The sequence below is a fragment of the Salvelinus alpinus genome, chromosome 20, assembly GCF_045679555.1.
Source record: "Salvelinus alpinus chromosome 20, SLU_Salpinus.1, whole genome shotgun sequence".
NCBI classification, from domain to species: Eukaryota; Metazoa; Chordata; class Actinopteri; order Salmoniformes; family Salmonidae; genus Salvelinus; species Salvelinus alpinus.
The window spans coordinates 29613389-29634901 of record NC_092105.1 but is presented as its reverse complement, the minus strand read 5'-3'; the positions used below and the strand labels follow the sequence as shown (position 1 = coordinate 29634901).

At 45.1% G+C, this 21513-nt stretch overlaps 1 protein-coding gene across 2 annotated transcripts in view; it reads left to right on the top strand.

Moving 5' to 3' along the window:
- LOC139546622 (receptor tyrosine-protein kinase erbB-4-like) overlaps positions 1 to 21513 on the top strand; it is a 518533-nt gene that overhangs the window by 81267 nt on the left and 415753 nt on the right. The window lies entirely within an intron of this gene.

The following is a 21513-nucleotide window of genomic DNA, read 5'->3' as shown; positions in this document are numbered from 1 at the left end:
TTACTCTACACAACACTGTATTGCTATGACTGAATCAATGACATGTGCAAGTCCATTGAGGTTACTTGTACTGTCGTTTTCACTTTTTCTCTATCTCTATCTATATTTCTCTCTCTCTCTCTCTCTCTCTCTGGAATGTAGTGTTTTATTTTATCCAGCTGTACTCTACAACCATTGTCCTTCTCAAGGATTCTGTTTTATTCCTGTTTATATCAGATTGTCTTTGTGGTCGTCCTCTTGTAAAAAGCAACAAACCTGAGAGTGCATTACATAAAATCTTGTTTATGACGGCAGTTTGTATCATAAAATACACATTTTGGTCCCTGAAGACAGAACAGTTTTTTCAGATGTTTTATTTTTGCTTGTTTCCAGCTACTGTAGATTTGTTGTAATATTATGTACAAGCATAAAGGGACAGCTTCATACAAACACATTTTCTTTCAGACTAGTGGGGATATGAAAGATCACTTATTTTTCTTCTTCATCTTCTTGTTCTTCTTCTTGTTCTTCTTCTTATTCTTGTTCCTGTTCTTCTTCTTCTTGGTCTTCTTCTTCTTGTTCTTCTTGTTCTTGTTCTTCTTCCTGTTCTTCTTCATCTTCTTCTTCTTGTTCTTCTTGTTCTTCTTGTTCTTCTTGTTCTTCTTCCTGTTCTTCTTCATCTTCTTCTTCTTGTTCTTCATCTTCTTCTTCTTGTTCTTCATCTTCTTCTTGTTCTTCCTGGTCTTCTTGTTCTTCCTGGTCTTCTTGGTCTTCTTGGTCTTCTTCTTCTTGTTCTTCATCTTCTTCTTGTTCTTCCTGGTCTTCTTGGTCTTCTTGGTCTTCTTCTTCTTGTTCTTCATCTTCTTCTTGTTCTTCCTGGTCTTCTTGGTCTTCTTGGTCTTCTTCTTCTTGTTCTTCTTGTTCTTCTTCTTCCTGTTCTTCTTCATCTTCTTCTTGTTCTTGTTCTTCTTGTTCTTGTTCCTGTTCTTCATTCTTGTTCCTGTTCTTCATTCTTTCTTCCTTCTTCCTCCTTCAAGCTTTTAAAACAAGCCTATTTTTTTCCTGTCATACCATCTAACCCTTGATGTGACCCTAACCTTTAGCCCTGTCTTACAGGAAATATCTCCACTTTTAGTGGATCAGTGCCACCAGTTGTTCTATTTGGATAAGTAGATGTACCTTTAGTCGTTAACCTTTCCCCCTCTCCCTTGAGACAGACAGATACTATTTGCAATCACCATCAGTTGTTGTTCGTAGACCTATAATATACCTTAAGCATTCAGCCTAACTGACTTTTTCTGGAAAGACAATGAATGGGCAATCTTTCAGCTTGTGTTAATCATACTAACGATTTGTATTATTGATGCTCATTAGAGGAAGTTCCTAATGATCATAAATGTCCATTTTAGGTAAAGTTGTATCTATCTATCTGGTTCTCAATCCCTGTTAACCTTCACGACTGACTGAACCGCCCGCCTGCTTCTCTCTTTGTTTGAGTCCCAAGTGGCACCCTATTCGGTATATAGTGCACTACCTTTGACATAGAGCTCTGGTCAAAAGTAGGGCTCTATATAGGGACTAGGATGCCAATTGAGACGCACATCATCACTCATCATGTGGCTAGAGGTAAAAGTCAAACTAATTAAAAACTTTCACCTTGATTCATATCTGAGACACTTTCCACTTTTCAACTTATCTAGCCCGTTTCCTGTGTACACTGAGAACACTGTGGCTGATCCATCAAAAGCAGAACAGGAGGAGACATATGGGCTGTTCTTTTGGGAAGGAAAGGGAACCCTAGTTCCAATATCCATACTATCAAACCACTTAGAAAGCATGCCCGGTTGCATTTCTACACTAAGAATGCATTGGTTGATTTTAAGTAGTATACTATTGTATTATCTGAACCTACCATTCTAGTCAGGACTCAACACTATAGTGGCTGGGAAAGGATTGTGATAAACTGGCTTCACAAGTCAGAAAAACAAAACAAAGGTGTCATAGAGACAAAGTCAAGGTCGTTCCATTTGGAGCCTGTCTCAGGGTGTGTGTGTGTGTGTGTGTGTGGAGGGGGGGGGGGGGTTGTAAGGTCCCTAGAGAGTTGGTATATTCCCCCTGTAACGGTCTGGCCTTGTGAATAAGAGACCATGGGGAGGACAGACAGTTGTGTCCGACCATCTCCTACGGCCTTTAAGAATGTGGCCTGTCGCCTGGCGGCTGACCGTTTGGAATGTGCACCTGGGAAATTCTCCTCCACCTGTTGTCCACCGTGTGGGTGTGGGTGTGCGTGTGGGTGTGGGTGTGGGTGTGTGTGTGGGTGTGCGTGTGGGTGTAGGTGTGGTGTGTGCGTGTGGGTGTGGGCGTGGGTGTGCGTGTGGGTGTGGGTGTGGGCGTGGGCGTGCGCGTGGGTGTGCGTGTGCGTGTGGGCGTGGGCGTGGGCGTGGGCGTGCGTGCGTGTGTGGGTGTGGGTGGGTGTGCGTGTGCGTGTGGGCGTGGGCGTGCGTGCGTGTGTGTGGGTGTGGGTGGGTGTGCGTGTGGGTGTGCGTGTGTGTGTGTGTGTGGGTGTGGGTGGGTGTGTGTGTGGTGGAATGCCATGCCAAACACAGACAGGGTCGGGGAAGGGGCTGTTGTGTTGACTCAGCCTCTGTCATCCATGTCACACTCTCTGTGTCACTCAGCCAACTGCTGGGAATGCCTGTCTGATGACGAAACTGATCCCCCCCATGTGTTCTCTATGGCTACAGTACTATATGGTTAAAAGATGCCGCCTTCTTTAATCTTCTTTCTCTCAGCTGTTCAGGTCTAGTAAAAGAGATCCTAGTAAAAATAGGCCTTTGTCAAGCTCTCTGAGCTCCAGAGATGTTGAGCTGTCTACTATATAAATGTTATCCATTAAAATATAATACATGATTATATTTATATTGTCTTAGCCACCCTGTATAGTAACATTTATTGGTATAATAAGGTGTGTTATATGCTATACAATGTGTTACCGTAGGCTTTACAGTATATCCACAGCCAGGTTTGAGTCAAACAAGGGATATGGGATCTTAGGGATGATGGACCCACACTGCACTAACAGAACAACATGCTCTCTGTAGTTTGACAGCTTTGAAGCCAAACGTACGATTGTTCAGAGAGAGAACCCATTGGGTTTTAGTTTTTGACCAGGGCCCTTAGGGAATATGGTGCCATTCACACTCTTGGTTTTCTGTGTGTTTTGCATGTACATTAAGTGGCTGGTGGACACTAAGAGAGCAGTAGAGGACTTGTAGCAGGGGAGTACACTAGTATCTTTCTGAAGCTCTTCTCCTCACTAATAAGCAGCAGGTCCACTAAATAATGAATCATATAAGCATCTTGACTTGGGATTGAATTGAACGTGTGTGTATACAATGCTGTGTGTGTGTGTGTGTGTGTGTGTGTGTGTGTGTGTGTGTGTGTGTGTGTGTGTGTGTGTGTGTGTGTGTGTGTGTGTGTGTGTGTGTGTGTGTGTGTGTGTGTGTGTGTGTGTGAAGATTGTGCAAGTATACTGTACATGTGTGAGAACTGTGATTCCACTTGAATCATATTTCAGCATCATATTGTTGTGTTAATATTTCCCTCAAAGCATGTTACAGAAAGAAGAAAGGTTTTGTTTTGTTAATATTATATTCTAACAATATTCAAAATATCATTGTGACCTCCTGCGAGCCAGTAGAATCATTATGGTTATTGAACAGCCTAGGAACCTCTTAACTGAATGAGTTCTCTTTGATGTTAAATGAAGTGCATTTTGTCTCCTTTTTTACTACATTTACTTCTGTATTGATATCTATGTACTCTTATAATAGAGTATTGATATCTATGTGTACTCTTATAATATAGTATTGATATCTATGTGTACTCTTATAATAGAGTATTGATATATATATATGTGTGTACTCTTATAGAGTATTGGTATCTATTTGTACTCTTATAATAGAGTAGTGATATCTCTGTGTCCTCTTGTAATAGAGTATTGATATATATTTGTACTCTATAATAGGATCAAAGACTTGTTTCATTGTATTCAGGTGGTATTTCAGCAATTAAACACTGGCATATTGGGTCAAAGCATTCAGTCAATATAACACAAGAGCTGGTTGATTTATAAGGCTGTTAATAACCTTGGTTTGGTTGGTGGTACTGTATGATGTGCTTTCTAGAGGTAATATTGTGAGCAGATATTGCACTCCTGTCTTGAATTGCTGCTATCTTGAATTGTTTTTGTCCGGTTCTTGACCTTGTGGCGGAGAGAGCATCTCCAGTCATGATTCACTGGAATGCCCACCACTACCCTCCCCCAGGGGTGACAGGGGACAAGGACTGCACCCACGCCGGCCTTGACAAACCTGACACAAACCTGGCCACTCCACACACACTGGAACAGTGCATAGGTTAACCCCTCTCCCTCTCTGCACATTTCTTCATCCTTCCCTCTCTAAAAGGCAGATATCTTTTAACTTTTGTCAATGGAGCTACTTTCTTTTCCCTTGAGCTGAAGTGAATATATATGGTGGATAGAGAGAAGAGAGCAGAGAGGAGGAGGAGAGAAGAGAGCAGAGAGGAGAGAGAAGAGCAGAGAGAGGGGAGAGGAAAGAGCAGCGAGAAAGAGGAGGGGAGAGAGCAGAGAGAAAGAGGAGAGCAGAGAGAAAGAGGAGAGGAGAGAGAAAGAGGAGAGAAGAGGAGAGAGAAGAGCAGGGAGAAAGGGGAGAGGAGAGAGCAGAGAGAAAGAGGAGAGGAGAAAGCAGAGAGAAAGAGGAGAGGGGAGAGAAAGAGGAGAGGAGAGAGCAGAGAGGAGAGAGCAGAGAGAAAGAGGAGAGGAGAGGGCAGAGAGAAAGAGGAGAGGGCAGAGAGAAAGAGGAGAGGAGAGGGCAGAGAGAAAGAGGAGAGGAGAGGGCAGAGAGAAAGAGGAGAGGAGAGAGAAAGAGGAGAGAAGAGGAGAGAGCAGAGAGAAAGAGGAGAGGAGAGGGCAGAGAGAAAGGGGAGAGGAGAGAGCAGAGAGAAAGAGGAGAGGAGAGGGCAGAGAGAAAGAGGAGAGGAGAGGGCAGAGAGAAAGAGGAGAGGAGAGAGAAAGAGGAGAGGAGAGAGCAGAGAGAAAGAGGAGAGGAGAGGGCAGAGAGAAAGAGGAGAGGAGAAGGCAGAGAGAAAGAGGAGAGGAGAGGGCAGAGAGAAAGAGGAGAGGAGAGAGAAAGAGGAGAGAATAGGAGAGAGCAGAGAGAAAGAGGAGAGGAGAGGGCAGAGAGAAAGAGGAGAGGAGAGAGAAAGAGGAGAGAAGAGGAGAGAGCAGAGAGAAGAAGAAAGGGAGATGAGACAGGATGTTTAAAAGAGAATGGGTGATTCGGTTGGGGAATGGGAGACATCCTATAGACTACAGTTATTTAAGTTCTATAGCTACTGTATAGTATATGGACTGCAGTTGTTTTAATGCTCTTTGGTCCTGGCCCGGCTGGTCGGTGTATTTATGTGTGTTTTTGACTTTGTGCCTCTCAGCATTTCTCTGGTCACACCTCACTGGGCCTGCAAAGAGGCTCAACCTCTCTCTACTCTGCCTCTCTCTCTCTCTCTCTCTCTCTCTCTCTCTCTCTCTCTCTCACTCTGGGACCCCCCCTCTATCTCTCTATCTATCTCTCTCTTCATTCACCCACGTCATTGTTACTCCCTATCGCTCCCTCTCCATATCTCTCTCTCTCTCTCTCTCTCTCTCTCTCTCTCTCTCTCTATCCCTGCTCCCTCTCTCTCCTCTCTCTTTCTCCTCTCCCACCCTGATAAGAGCAGAGGCTTGTGTGTTCAGTCGTTTTATCTTGTTCTTATCTGTGTAATATGACACCACCTCTTATTACTATACAACACAACTGCACCTGGTGGAACTCTTGTTAAGCTGAGGAGACATCAGTTCATTCATCAGCTCCACAGAAGGCAGAATAATTGTGTACAATTCATTGGTGGAAGTCATTTGTATTCCCTTGTAGGAGCCAAAGTAGAACCAAGTATAGAACAAGAATGCACTACAGTAATAGTTCTATTTCATTAAGTATTGTGTGTGTGTTAGATTATTTATTTACCTAGTGAGTGTGTGTCAGACCAGGCAGGCGCAGGAGCAGGTGTTTGATTATAGCTCCTCATAACTCTAGTAGCATGCTCTAGTAAATCAATGACTGCTGACATACTGAACAGGGCAAATTACTAATGCTAGCTGCCTATAATGTTATTCTCCTTCCAGATTTACTGGACCCTCAACCATAAACCTCTCACCCTCCTCTCCAGACCTGGGTTCATGTACTATTTAAAATCAATTACAATTCTTTAGCTGGCTTGATTGAGCTTACCTGGCTTAATGGACCAATAGAAAAGTCCTGAAACCCTGCCCATCTGGCACTGCTGGCAGGTTAAAGCAAACGCTCAATGTATTTGAAATATTTCAAATAGTACTTGAAACCAGGTCTGCTCCTCTATACCTTGTCACCTAGAGGAACGAGGTGTATCTGTGAGGTGAATGCAGCAAGCGTTCTCCAAGGTCCTTATGCACATTAGCAACATGCTCTCACATACACACCAAAGCACTTCTCTTATAGAAACCCAATGTCCCAAGACGGATTTGTGGTGGCGGTAAGCGAACACGCCCAGATTTAGACACAGTGGCTGTCGGATCATTGGGGAGGGGAGAGGAGGGGAGGAGAGGTGGTATAGAGAAGCGTCAGACATACTAAAAGCAGAGGAGGGGAGAAAGAGAGGCGAGAGAAGGGAGGAGAAAAGATAGAAGAGAAGAGAAGGAGAGAGAGGGCAATTGGAAAGATGAGAGCGGTTATAGAAAAGCATCAGACAGGAGAGAAGAGGACAGGGGAGGAAGGGAGGAGAACAGGGAAGAGAAGCGCAGATGATAGGAGGATAGAAGGGGAGAGAGGGGGATTGATGAGGAGATGAGGGGAGCCTGAGGATACAGCAGCATGCTGGGAGTCACTGCTCATTACTCTCCATTAGGCCTCTGCTACGTGCTGTGGCGGTACTACACACACACACACACACGGTAGGACACACACACCGCATGATACGACACACAGTGTCGGTGGGCAGTCGGTGTCTCCCCAGAGGCTTGCAGCAGCAGGCTCTGTCTGTTCTGGCAGCAGCCAGGGTGGACAGAGAGAGAGGGTGTCGAGGCCCATGCCAGGCTATATTCCATATACTGCCAACTAGTCAGCCCTAGTCATCATTTCATACTTGACTGCCTGAGGAGCTTCTAATGGGGGTCACATTGAAGCCAGGAGCCTCCAGCGGGGTCTCTCTCTCTCACACTCTCCCTTTCTGTCCTCTCCTCTCTTTCTATCTCTCTCTCTGTCTCTGTCTCGCTCCCCTTTATCTCTCCCCATGCCTCATGCCCCCTTTCCTGCCCCTCTTTATGATGATGAGACCCCCTCCTTGGCCTGCCACTGTCCTCCTCCTCCAGTTTTAGCTGTGACATTAATAGTGTTTCACCTCTCCCCTCCCCATCTATCCAGTTTACAAGATGTCTCAGCTTGGCTGGGCTGGGCTGGGCTGCTAGGCTGGGATTGAATCAATGGGAAGATGAAAGGAGGGGTCTCCTATCAAATCTTTAAACAGCATTGAAGTTTCTTATTAAAGGCCAGTGTTTCCCTTTCAAATGTTGAATTACTGCACTAATGAAGAGGGCTCTGCCCCTGCGAGAGTGTGCGTGTGTGTGTGTGTGTGTGTGTGTGTGTGTGTGTGTGTGTGTGTGTGTGTGTGTGTGTGTGTGTGTGTGTGTGTGTGTGTGTGTGTGTGTGTGTGTGTGTGTGTGTGTGTGTGTGTGTGTGTGTACGTATATACAGTACCAGTCAAAAGTTTATTATTATTTATAACTTATTTTGTACATAATGCTTCTGCCACCGTATCTTACGGCAAAAAAGAGCTTCTGGTTATCAGGACAGCGATCACTCACCTCGGAATAGACAAAGATTTTTTCTTCAACAAGCAGGATGCACAGGATGTACTGCTTACACCCGACAAGGCCAATATCCCCGTCATTGGCAGGAGAAAGAGACGCAGGTACAGAGGACACAGAGCGGGGTGCCTCGTAAGGATCCGCAGAAGGCGAGTGGGAATACTGTCATTACCGTCAATATTACTCGCCAACGTACAATCATTGGACAATAAATTAGACGAGGTTCGATTACGAATATCCTACCAACGGACATCAAAAACTGTATCATCTTATGTTTCAGGAATCATGGCTGAATGATGACATGGATATTCAGCTAGCGGAATATACGTTGCACCGGCTAGATAGAACAGCACACTCCGGGAAGACGATTGGGGGTGGTCTGTACATATTGGTGAACAACAGCTGCTGCACGAAATCTCTTGAAGTCTAGATTTTTCTAGCCTTAAGTAGAGTATCTTATAATAATCTGTAGACCACGCTATTTGCCAAGAGAGTTTTCGTCTATACTTTTCGTGGCTGTTTATTTACCACCACAGATGGATGCTGGCACTAAGACCGCACTCAGTCAGCTGTATAAGGAAATAAGCAAGCAGGAACCTGCTCACCCAGAGGTGGCGTTCCTAGTGGCCGGAGATTTTAATGCAGGGAAACTTAAATCAGTTTTACCTAATCTCTATCAACATGTTAAATGCGCAACCAGAGGGGCAAAAAATTCGAGATCACCTGTACTCCACACACAGAGACACAAAGCTCTCTCTCGCCCTCCATTTGGTAAATCTGACCACAATTCTATCCTCCGGATTCCTGCTTACAAGCAAAAATTAAAGCAGAAAGCACAAGTGACTCGGTATATAAAAAAGTGGTAAGATGAAGTAGATGCTAAACTACAGGACTGTTTAGCTAGCACAGACTGGAATATGTTCCAGGATTCTTCTGATTGCATTGAGGAGTACACCACATCAGTCACAGGCTTTATCAATAAGTGCATCGAGGACGTTGTCCCCACAGTAACTGTATGTACATACCCCAACCAGAAGCCATGGATTACAGGCAACATTCGCACTGAGCTGAAGGGTAGAGCTGCCGCTTTCAAGGTGCGGGACTCTAACCCGGAAACTGCTAAGAAATCCTGCTATGCCCTCCGAGGAACCATCAAACAGGCAAAGTGCCAATACAGGGCTAAGATTGAATTGTACTACACTGGCTCTGACGCTTGTATTATGTGGCAGGGCTCGCAAACTATTACAGACTACAAAGGGAAGCACAGACGCAAGCTGCCCAGTGACACAAGCCTACCAGATGAGCTAAATCACTTCTATGCTCGCTTCGAGGCAAGCAACACTGAGGCATGCATGAGAGCATCAGCTGTTCTGGACAACTGTGTGATCACGCTCTCCGTAACCGACGTGAGTAAGACCTTTACAGGTCAACATTCACAAGGCCGCAGGGCCAGATGGACTACCAGGACGTGTGCTCATGGCATGCGTTGACCAACTGGCAGATGTCTTCACTGACATTTTCAACATGACCCTGATTGAGTCTGTAATACCAACATGTTTCAAGCAGACCACCATAGTCCCTTTGCCCAATAACACTAAGGCAACCTGCCTCAATAACTACCCGTAGCACTCACGTCCGTAGCCATGAAGTGCTTTGAAAGGCTGGTAATGGCTCACATCAACACCATCATCCCAGAAACCCTAGACCGCCTGCAATTTGCATACCGCCCCAACAGATTCACAGATGATGCAATTTCTATTGCACTCCACACTGCCCTTTCCCACCTGGACAAAAGGAACACCTACGTGAGAATGCTATTCATTGACTGCAGCTCAGCGTTCAACACCATAGTACCCTCAAAGCTCATCACTAAGCTAAGGATCCTGGGACTAAACACCTCCCTATGCAACTGGATCCTGGACTTCCTGACAGGCCGCCCCAAGGTGGTTAGGGTAGGTAGCAACACATCTGCCACGCTGATCCTCAACACTGGATTCCCTCAGGGGTGCGGTGTCAGAGGAAGGGCCTAAAAATTGTCAAAGACCCCAGTCATAGACTCTTCTCTCTACTACCGCATGGCAAGCAGTACTGTAGCGCCAAGTCTAGGACCAAAAGGCTTCTCAACAGCTTTTACCCCCAAGCCATAAGACACCAACAGGTAATCAAATGGCTACCCAGACTATTTGCATTGTGTATGTGTGTGTGTGTCCCCAACCCCTCTTTTATGCTGCTGCTGCTCTCTGTTTATCATGTATGCATAGTAACTTTAACTATACATTCATGTACATACTACCTCAATTAGCCCGACTAACCGGTGCCCTCGCACATTGGCAACCCAGACTATCTGCATTGTGTCCCGCCACCCACCACTCGCCAACCCCTCTTTTACGCTACTGCTACTCTCTGTTTATCATATATGCATAGTCACTTTAACCGTACCTACATGTACATATTACCTCAATTAGCCCGACTAACCGGTGCCTGTATATAGCCTCGCTACTGTTATTTTTCACTGTCTTTTTGCTGTTTGCTCTTTGCAGCTCAGTCTAAGTGACTCTATTTGGCCTTCCGGGCCCTGCTTGATGTTGATGGTGCAGTTACATAAGCAAAGCACCGTGTCAGGAAACAGGTCTGACCTGTAGAGGCGAGGCGGCCGGAGTATGTTGTGGTGTGTTCCTCTTTTTGGTTATGTGTGTGTAGTGTTTTTACTAGGGTGTTGTTATCTACTGTATGTGTGACGTAATGTGTGGTATGTTTGTCTCCTCACAGGCGAGGTATGTGTCTGTGGTGTTCATGTGTGTGGTTAAAGAGAAATGTGTTGTTTTACAGGGTCAGCCATACTAGTACGGCGCCCCTGGAGCAAATTAGGGTTAAGTGCCTTGCTCACATTGACAGATTTTTCACTTTGTCAGCTCGGGTATTCGAACCAGCAACCTTTTGGTTACAGGTCCAACGTTCAAAATGTTAGGCTACCTGCCGCCGTGTGTGTGTGTGTGTGTGTGTGTGTGTGTGTGTGTGTGTGTGTGTGTGTGTGTGTGTGTGTGTGTGTGTGTGTGTGTGTGTGTGTGTGTGTGTGTGTGTGTGTGTGTGTGTGTGTGTGTGTGTGTTTTGTTCTGTGTTTTTCTCCAAATCAGAGTCCTTGCAGCTAAAATCTAACATATCCAAACAGCTAGAAATTTGCGGTGCTATACTTCTCAAATATTCCCTCAAAATATATATGTATAACATATATTTGTCCCCTCAATGTCTACCCCCCCCCCTGTTCTGCAGGTGTAGGACAAGGCCAGTTAACTCTGCTCCACACTGAGCCAATGAGAAAGGCTTCATTGCCCATACATTGAAAAGATGAGAGCATGAGAGAGAGGGAGAATGGCCGACCGGCACAATTTTCTGCCAGGCTGCCCCTCACCTCAGCCTCTCACACACACTCTTATGGCTTACAATGTGACATATTGAGCATATTGAAACCACGCACACGCATGTATGCAGGTAGGAACACACTCAGGCACACACACATATGCGCACACACACCCCAGTATCATACATAGCTGTGTTGTGGAACATCACTAACCCAGCCATTATAATAGCTGCTGGTGTATCAGGCCACAATTATCAAAGCTCTATGCCGGCTTATTCACTCTTTAATTGCCTCATTTAATTTGAACAATGTCAACCTGCTTCAGTTGAAAGCGATTAGCTCCCAAGGACGTGTGTTACACAGTGTGTTACATGCACCATAGACAAGCCTTCTGAGTGTGGGTGGGTGGGTGGGAGGGTGTGTGTGTGTGTGTGTGTGCGTGCGTGCGTGCGTGCGTGACAGTCCTTTCTGGAAACCCGTCTGCTCACAGTAACATGAGCGTGAGGCATGAGTGAAATTGTACTACCCTACCCCTATCTCAGTAGGACCAATCAGACCATGTGAAGCACGAGTCAAATGAATATGCCTTACCCCTTGCATTGTCCAATAAGACCAATGAGGTGAACTAAAAGGTAGAAACCGATCTGCTCAAAGTGAGATGAGTGTGAGACATGGTGAGTAAAACAGCCATACAAGTTGTTAGCGATGCAAACAATGTCATGTGAACTACTTGTGAGTGGAGACGGTTGTCATAGCATTTTACTCCTATACTGTACACACAGCCTGCCTTTATCATGTACTGTTTAACCTAGATACTTCGCTGTGGTAGAGACAATCCCAAGCTCTCTCTTTGGCTCTGACCTCTGGTTGTGAGTCTCATTGCTGAGTCCTGAGTGCTGATCCAAGATCAGCCCCCCCCTCTTATTCATTCTGATTTTAAAAAGCAAAACTGATCCTAGATCAGCACTCCTACTCTGAGAGGCTTTGTGAATACAGGGCCTGCTGTGTCCCATTGCTGAGTCTGGTGGTGATTCCTGTCTCATTAAGATTGATGAGGAGAGTCATGGCTGGGTTAGCTGTTAGCTGTCAACAGCCCGCTGCAAAACATGCGCATGCACGCAAGTATACACACACACACGTACACTGAGCCCAACACTCTGACTGCCATGTAATTATTTCATAAAATGTCTAACGAACAATCTAATTTATGCATTTATTCATCAAGTTATTTATGGAGGAAATTGAAATGTTTTATACCTGGCATTTGGGTGCCTGGGGCGTGAAGGCTCTGTGTGGTGTGGTGTGGGAGAGGTACTGTTTTAGTTTCACCTTGTTAAGTGTAAAGGAGAAGCGTGGAGGGGGTGAGGAGTATGATGGAGAGGAAAGCAACTTCTGTGTTCCCTGAGTTTGTGGCATATTTGGTCAAATATGTGATGGAGCATTATGGCTGTACAGTCGTGGCCAAAAGTTTTGAGAATGACACAAATATAAATGTTCACAAAGTTTGCTGCTTCAGTGTCTTTAGATATTTTTGTCAGATGTTACTATGGAATACTGAAGTATAATTACAAGCATTTCATAAGTGTCAAAGGCTTTTATTGACAATTACATGAAGTTGATGCAAAGAGTCAATATTTGCAGTGTTGACCCGTCTTTTTCAAGACCTCTGCAATCCGCCCTGGCATGCTATCAATTAACTTCTGGGCCACATCCTGACTGATGGAAGCCCATTCTTGCATAATCAATGCTTGGAGTTTGTCAGAATTTGTAGGTTTTTATTTGTCCACCCGCCTCTTGAGAATTGACCACAAGTTCTCAATGGGATTAAGGTCTGGGGAGTTTCCTGGCCATGAGCCCAAAATATCAATGTTTTGTTCCCCGAGCCACTTAGTTTATCACTTTTGCCTTATGGCAAGATGCTCCATCATGCTGGAGAAGGCATTGTTCGTCACCAAACTGTTCCTGGATGGTTGGTAGAAGTTGCTCTCGGAGGATGTGTTGGTACCATTCTTTATTCATGGCTGTGTTCTTTGGCAAAATTGTGAGTGAGCCCACTCCCTTGGCTGAGAAGCAAACCCACACATGAATGGTCTCAGGATGCTTTACTGTTGGCATGACACAGGACTGATGGTAGCGCTCACCGTGGCTTCTCCGGACAAGCTATTTTCCGGATGCCCCAAACAATCGGATAGGGGATTCATCAGAGAAAATTACTTTACCCCAGTCCTCAGCGGTCCGTATCCCTGTAGCTTTTGCAGAATATCAGTCTGTCCCTGATGTTTTTCCTGGAGAGAAGTGGCTTCTTTGCTGCCCTTCTTGACACCAGGCCATCCTCCAAAAGTCTTTGCCTCACTGTGCGTGCAGATGCACTCACACCTGCCTACTGCCATTCCTGAGCAAGATCTGTGCTGGTGGTGCCCCGATCCCACAGCTGAATCAACTTTAGGAAACGGTCCTGGCGCTTGCTGGACTTTCTTGGGTGCCCTGAAGCCTTCTTCACAACAATTGAACCGCTCTCCTTGAAGTTATTGATGATCCGATAAATGGTTGATTTAGGTGCAACCTTCCTGGCAGCAATATCCTTGCCTGTGAAGCCCTTTTTGTGCAAAGCAATGATGACGGCACTTGTTTCCTTGCAGGTAACCATGGTTGACAGAGGAAAAACAATGATTCCAAGCACCACCCTCCTTTTGAAGCTTTGCAATTAATTGCAATTCATCTGATCACTCTTCATAACATTCTGGAGCATATGCAAATTGCCATCATGCAAACTGAGGCAGTAGACTTTGTGAAAATTAATATTTGTGTCATTCTCAAAACTTTTGGCCACGACTGTACAGCTGCTAATTGTACTCTTGACACTCTTAAAGAGACAGTGTACCATTTTTTTGATGTAATGCATCACAATAGGACAACACTGTTTTTACAGTATATAATGTAAAAAGCTAATATTCCACAAATATAATAAACACATGCATTTACAGGTTTACATATTGATTTATAGAGCAGAATATGTGTTTCAGAAGTAGCTACAATTCATACAGGCTGTATCTCAACCGATAACAAAATATAATTATAAATATGGTGCTCCTAAATGTTATGTTTTGCTCCTAACTTTTTAAAGTTGGGAGCACTAGTTCTACCAATGAACATGTTTAATGTAGAGCCCTGGCTACTTGCATCCGTTACGGTTGTTCGTTTGAAAAGTTCACACAGTATCTTTTTGGCTGTCACTTTATCAGGGTTAAGACATAAGTCCTGGGTCATGACTGGCTTCTCATTACAGCTTTGGGAGAAACATGATCATTTAGTTTTATTTGGTTGGAAATATACAAGAGAGGACCATTAACAGGGTCAGGAGATAAGAATGACAGTCTCTGTGTGTTTGATCCTCATTGTGTACCATAGAGCTCTGAAGAACCTGATGCCAACGAATACAATTTACTATCCTGAGTGCCACTTTCAGCAACCAGCATCATCTGTGTCATTGTTGGAATGCCATGTTGTGCTGTTGCATTGTCGGTGAGGTTGCTTTATTATGTTAAAATATCAGGTAAAAGCATGACTACAACAGTGAATATATATTTCTAATCAAAGGTAGTACTAACAAGCAGAGGCTGATAACGCCAGGGTGTACTTGAAGATGAAAGGGAGAGAAAAGGCCTTGGGGGCAAGAAGGAGGCCAGGGAACTGACCCCTCTCACCTGGAAGTGAACTCACCTACTGGGAGGAGAGGAGAGGAGAAGAAAAATAGTTAAAGAGACAGTGTACATTTTTTTTGATGTACTGCATCTCAATAGGACAACACTGTTTTTACAGTATATAATGTAAAAAGCTAATATTCCACAAATATAATAAACACATGTATTTACAGGTTTACATATTGATTTCTAGAGCACAATATGTGTTTCAGAAGTAGCTACAATTCATACAGGCTGTATCTCAATCGATAACAAAATATAATCATAAATAAATAAGAGATGCTCCAGACTCCTGGTTCTAATACCTTGAGTATCTCCTGTCTGATAATCAGAGCTTTGACGGATACAGTAACACAGCTAGTCACTCCCCAGCCTGGAAACGCTCACATGCACTCACGGATGCACACACACACACCAACTCAGTCTTCCACAAAATGGCTACTAACTCCCAAGCCTGGCTGGCTGATTCAAGGAGATTTTCTTACAAAGAGTGTGTGAGTTACAAATGTCACCCTATTCCCAATGTAGTGCAGTACGTTTGACCAGAGCCAATATGACTGTGGTCAAAGGTAGTGCACTAAGTAAGGGAACAGGGTGACATTTGGGACATATACTTTCTTTACAAAGTGAGCCAGAACCAGGCTGTGAATTATAGATGAGTAGAGGGGTGAGCAGGGGTCTTCCTGCCAGGAGAGGAAGTGAGGTGAGGAATACTGATATCCCCAGTACCTGGGCTTGTCCTCATTAGTCAACACCATATGGTGAAATCACACTTACCATACTCAGCCCTCTGTAGGTGGAGGCAGGCTGGGACTGGGCGGCCATTGTGGGGTTCTCCTCCTGGCAATGGAACTACGGAACCATGGCATCATGGTTCTATCTAGAAAAGGGATTCCTTTACACCCACTCTTCCTTCTCTTCCTCCCTACTCCTCCCTTTCTCCTCTAAGGGAGAGAGTTGTGTGTTTCATCTATGATCCCCCCTCCCTCCATCTCTCTTCTCTCAGTGGGTGAGGGATCTAAATTCTCTGCATGGTGTGAATGGTCCTCTGCCCGCCTGCGGCTGTTTGGATAGGAATGATCATTACCGCTCTCTGCAGTCTGTCCGTCTACACACATCACATGCATTTCAATGGACACACAGATGGGAGTGTTCCCAGTCCAGTGCCCACCCTAACACATTGATTTCAATGGACCTTCATATGGGAGTGTGCCCAGCCCTATTCCCACATAGGGGGCCTCTCTTCTGGGTATAAGCCCACCAGGTCTACCCTTGACAGTGGAGAAATGAATGGGGTGTTTTAAGGGGTGATCGCAATAACGTACAATCATGACACTTGACATTCTTAATGGCCTTTCTCCTGCTTCCTTTTGAAGGGAAAATACTGTTCTGAATTGTAAAACCAGTTTTGTTCAGTTCGATAAAGCTTTACTGTCCCAAAGCAAGTGTAAGCTTTGTAAGCTTTGAACTACCCAGTGTGCCCACATACAGTACATAACACCACAGGCAAGATGTGTCAATTTCTGTAGACAGAGTATTGCAGTTTGACTACATCACACTTGAGCTGGATATTGGTTCTCTCTTCTTCTCTGTTGTCCCAAATGGCACCCTATTTCCTACATTGTGCACTACAGGCCCATAGGGCTCTGGTCTTTTTCTCCCTGTTCTAAGCGTGAAGGAAAGATATTAGAAGTGGACGAGATCAAAAGCTTATCAAACAGATTCAGGGAACTCTACCCTGGCCTAGGGTTGTGTCTCAAATGGCACCCTATTCCCTTTATAGTGCACTACTTTTGAGCAGGGCCTATTTGGGTCTGGACAAAAGTAGTGCACTATATGGTGCCATTTGGGATGCATGCCTAATAATTCAACTCCAGACCTGCATAAATGAACAACCCTGCCGCCTTCTTTGGAGTAAAGAACATCTTCTGTAACTCATTGTAACTCCCTCTTAGCAGCTCAGCCAAGCAACCCCAGGAGGATATTATCTGAAATCCTTGAAGTACTTTTTAAATTGAATGTCCTCTGTATGGTCATAATGAACATTTTTAGTTTCATTCTAAGACGACCGTAGCTACGTTTTTTGCCTTTTACATTTAGCTGATGATCACAGCTTTGACAATAAAGCTAATTCAGTGGAAATACACCCAGCTCATGATATGCTGTTAAATTACACTGAGACGGCTTATCATCTTACCCTTGCTAAACCCTAAATATGGCTGCCTCTGCCTCAGGGAGAAGAATGGTAGGTAGTGCTTATAATGCCGACGGTGGGTAGTGGGACTGATGCCCTGGAGTATGCTACCATGCTCTGCAGCTCTCTCAGGACATCCTCCTGTAGCAACTCCCGGGACAGAAGCTCAGTGTTTTTACTGCGTTAAGAGGTGAAGAAGCGTTGGCATCTGAAGAAAGAGACCAATTCAACAAGAACACACCATCTTTGATGGTCCACCTTTATAACCTGGCACCTGTCTAAACAATATCAAACATGACTTGATGTCTAGTCAACAAAACACAGCCGAGAGACAGATGGACATGCCAATTGGTCTTACCATGCATTCTTTGTGGCACCACCTTGCCCTTGCACTGTAGCCTCTATGGTGACAATGTTCTAAGAGATAAGATCTTAGCGATCTAGACCTCCCACACTTCTTTGCTCTCTCAGAGAACTGCCAGTCCTAGTCTGGCACATAGCTGGGGAGTCAAACCGACAGTGATACCAATCTGTCCACTTGGCATCAGTCCCTCATAAACACTTTGACATTTCTTCAGATTCTAAGGCCTTGACCTTTAAGTCAACCGGCCAGCGTGTGCAGTGATGATGTCCATATTGCTCTCCCTGTTTTCTCTATTGTTCAAATTTCTGGTCAACATTGACAGCAGTCATTGAAAAGACCTCTGCAGTCGTTAACCAGGAGGCGCTCGTCATTTGGGCTGTTTTATATTGAGAGCAGAGCTGTCCCCATGGCTTTGTCTCCAGTCCTTTACAGCAGTAGTAGCCTATGGTCCCCTAGGCTGTGTATGACCTGTCCTGTAGCAGAAGGGTCCTGCAGAGCTGTCCCTCTGCCCTATACCGCTCTCCCTTTGTTCACCATATTTCAAACACTGGCAGCAGCGGTGAAAGAGCATTGCAGTCTGTAATCAGCAGATCGTCATCATTATTGTGTTTGTTTTGGTCCCGTGGGCTGTGCCGGCCAGTCCAGTCCTGTAACAGTTGTCCCTTAGGCTGTGTCTTCAGTGGTCCCTGTCCCCCTGGCCACCGCAGCAGCCGGTGTGTCTGCTCCTGGGGATTATGCATGTGCTGTCATGCAGGAGGTTTTATAACTCTCATCGATCCTCTGTTTCCCAGAGAATAAAATTCAGTGGTGCTGCATTGATCATGCTCATTATTGGCCCAATCCCCCTGCTGCACCTACAATCACGAACCTCACCTACACTCCGACTAAAAGGTCAAATATTGTATTACATTGAGGGACTAACACCCCCACCTGTCTCTGTCTCTCTCTGTCTGTCTGTCTGTCTGTCTGTCTGTCTGTCTGTCTGTCTGTCTGTCTGTCTGTCTGTCTGTCTGTCTGTCTGTCTGTCTGTCTGTCTGTCTGTCTGTCTGTCTGTCTGTCTGTCTGTCTGTCTGTCTGTCTGTCTGTCTGTCTGTCTGTCTGTCTGTCTGTCTGTCTGTCTGTCTGTCTGTCTGTCTGTCTGTCTGTCTGTCTGTCTGTCTGTCTGTCTGTCTGTCTGTCTGTCTGTCTGTGGATTTGGCTATGGACCAACACCTTGTGCTGTGGATTTGGCAATGTGCCTTTACCAATCTTAATGCTGAACACACACACACACACACACACACACACACACACACACACACACACACACACACACACACACACACACACACACACACACACACACTCCTTTCTCTCTCTTTCTGCGTGGAGGCTTTTGGCATACGCGCATCCGGTCCATTTGCATTCCCGTTTGGGTGGTTGGCTGGCACGCCTGCCGCCGTTGTGCCGTCCCTGCTTTGAACGGGCTCCCAGATGCACTTATTCCTGCGCAGTGGTTCGTTTGGGAAACTTAGTTAATTAGTGTGTGTGTGCATCATGGCACTCAGAGTAGTGGCTAATAGAGTCTCCAGGCACAGACAGGAGAGAAGAGGGTTCATTATTATTCACGTAGAGTTTAGGATTCTTCCTGACACTTTCCTCCCCACTGATCTGAACTGTATCAATATTTCACTTCAAATATACATCCCACTTATTGCCCATCATGCAAGCTTTTCATTCATATTGGTAGTGATAGATTCATTGGTTGGCCTGTCGCTCTCTTGATTTAATGTTCTTTATTGGAATGACAAGGTCCTATGTGGTCTTCTGGACCACGGTCTGACTCTAGTAGGTTCCACAGGAGGTTGGTGGCACCTTAATTGGGGGGGTCGGGCTCGTGGCAATGGCTGGGGCAGAATAGGTGGAATGGTAACAAATACATCAAACACATGGTTTTCATGTTTTTGATGTCATTCCATTTACTCATTTCCAGCCATTATTATGAGCCGTCCTCCCATCAGCAGCCTCCACTGGTAGGTTTAGCATTGAATGGCGTCTTTACAGTTAGGGCAAGCTGTTTAGTTAAGCTGCAACTGTTGCAGATAGCATGTTTTTCCCAGACAGACACATGGTTGTGCTTTTACACTGTGTCGTTGGTTGTAAAACAACCGGGTTAAACTGGATCCTGTGACAGGATATGAGTCTGTGATTACAACATAACAACATCTCGTAGGTGATATTCTTTACGATAAGACGGCTGTTCTTGATGAGTTACCTCAGGAGTCTGTGCCAGCTTTTTAATCCTATGTGTTGTACCTAGTCATCATTTTACCCTCAAGTCAGAGCTGCCCTCACTGTGCTCCTTTCATTGTCAACCAGTGAGTTTCAAGAGAGCAAGGGTAAATGTTTTTGGGGCCAGTAATAATGTGTGTTGCCATTGGACAAAAGCCATAGCTTGTTAGCGCTAAGAGCTGTCTTTGGCATCTGGGAAGGGGAAGAGATGAGCCTACAGCTTGTCTAACCTCAGTGTAGAATGACAGAAACGGACCTGGGGGTGTCTGTGCTTTCTAACCATACTCTGCTCTGCTCGGCTCTGCTCTCCTTGGTTCTGCGCAGCTCTGCAACATTCCTGCTCTTCTCAAAGAAAAGCGCCTTCAGGCCTATAGCCCGAGGAGGGAGAGAGAGAGGGAAGGAGAGCAGGAGGGAGAGAGGAAGAGAGAGAGGGAGGAAGTTTCACAAGCAACTTCACATGACAAACAATGCAGTTTTAAGAAAAATAAGAGTTAAGAAAAATATTTACTTAATGAACTAAAGTAAAAAAGAAAAGAGCAACAATAAAATAACAATAACAAGGCTATATACAGAGGGTACCAGTACTGAGTCAGTGTGCGGTGGTACAGGTTTGTCGAGGTAATTGAGGTAATACAGAGGGTAATGCGTACGACCCAGTACATTACTGTGGCCAAGCTTCCTGCCATCCAGGACTTCTTCTAAAACTTGTCAAGGACTCCAGCCACCCCAATCATAGACTGTTCTCTCTAATACCGCACGGCAAGCGGTACCGGAGCGCCAAGTCTAGGTCCAAGAGGCTTCTAAACAGCTTCTACCCCCAAGCCTTAAGACTCCTGAAGAGCTAATCAAATGGCTACCCAGACTATTTCCATTGCCCCCCCCCCCCCCCCCACTCTTCTACGTTGCTGCTACTCTCTGTTAATGTCTATGCATAGTCACTTTAATTTTAAAAGTTAATTTTAACTTCACCTACAGTGCCTTGCAAAAGTATTCACCCCCCTTGGCATTTTTCTTATTTTGTTGCATTACAACCTTTTATTTGAATTTCATGTAATGGACATACACAAAATAGGGAAATTAAAAAAATACTAAATGGAAAAGTAGTGCGTGCATATGTATTCACCCCCTTTGCTATGAAACCCCTAAATAAGATCTGGCGCAACCAATTACCTTCAGAAGTTACATAATTTGTTAAATAAAGTCCACCTGTGTGCAATCTAAGTGTCACATGAGCTCAGTATACATACACCTGTTCTGAATGGCCCCAGAGTCGCCATGAAGGGGCGCCATGAAGACCAAGGAGCTCTCCCAAAGGTGTGGAGAAGTACAGATCGGGGTTGGTTATAAAAAAAGATCCGAAACTTTGAGCATCCTACGGAGCACCATTAAATCCGTTACAATTTTTTTTAAAGAATATGGCACCTCAACAAACCTGCCAAGAGAGGCAGCAGCAGCGTAACAACATGATTAGCTGTTCAGACTTGGCACTCTGCGGTAGCAGAGAAAACAGTCTATGACTAGGGTGGCTGGAGTGTTTGGCAATTTTTAAGGCCTTCCACCTGGTATAGAGAGGTCCTGGATGGCAGGAAGCTTGGCCCCAGTGATGTCCTGGGCCGTATGCACTACCCTCTGTAGCGCCTTGCGGTCAGAGGCTGAGCAGTTGCCATACCAGGTGGAAGGCTTAGC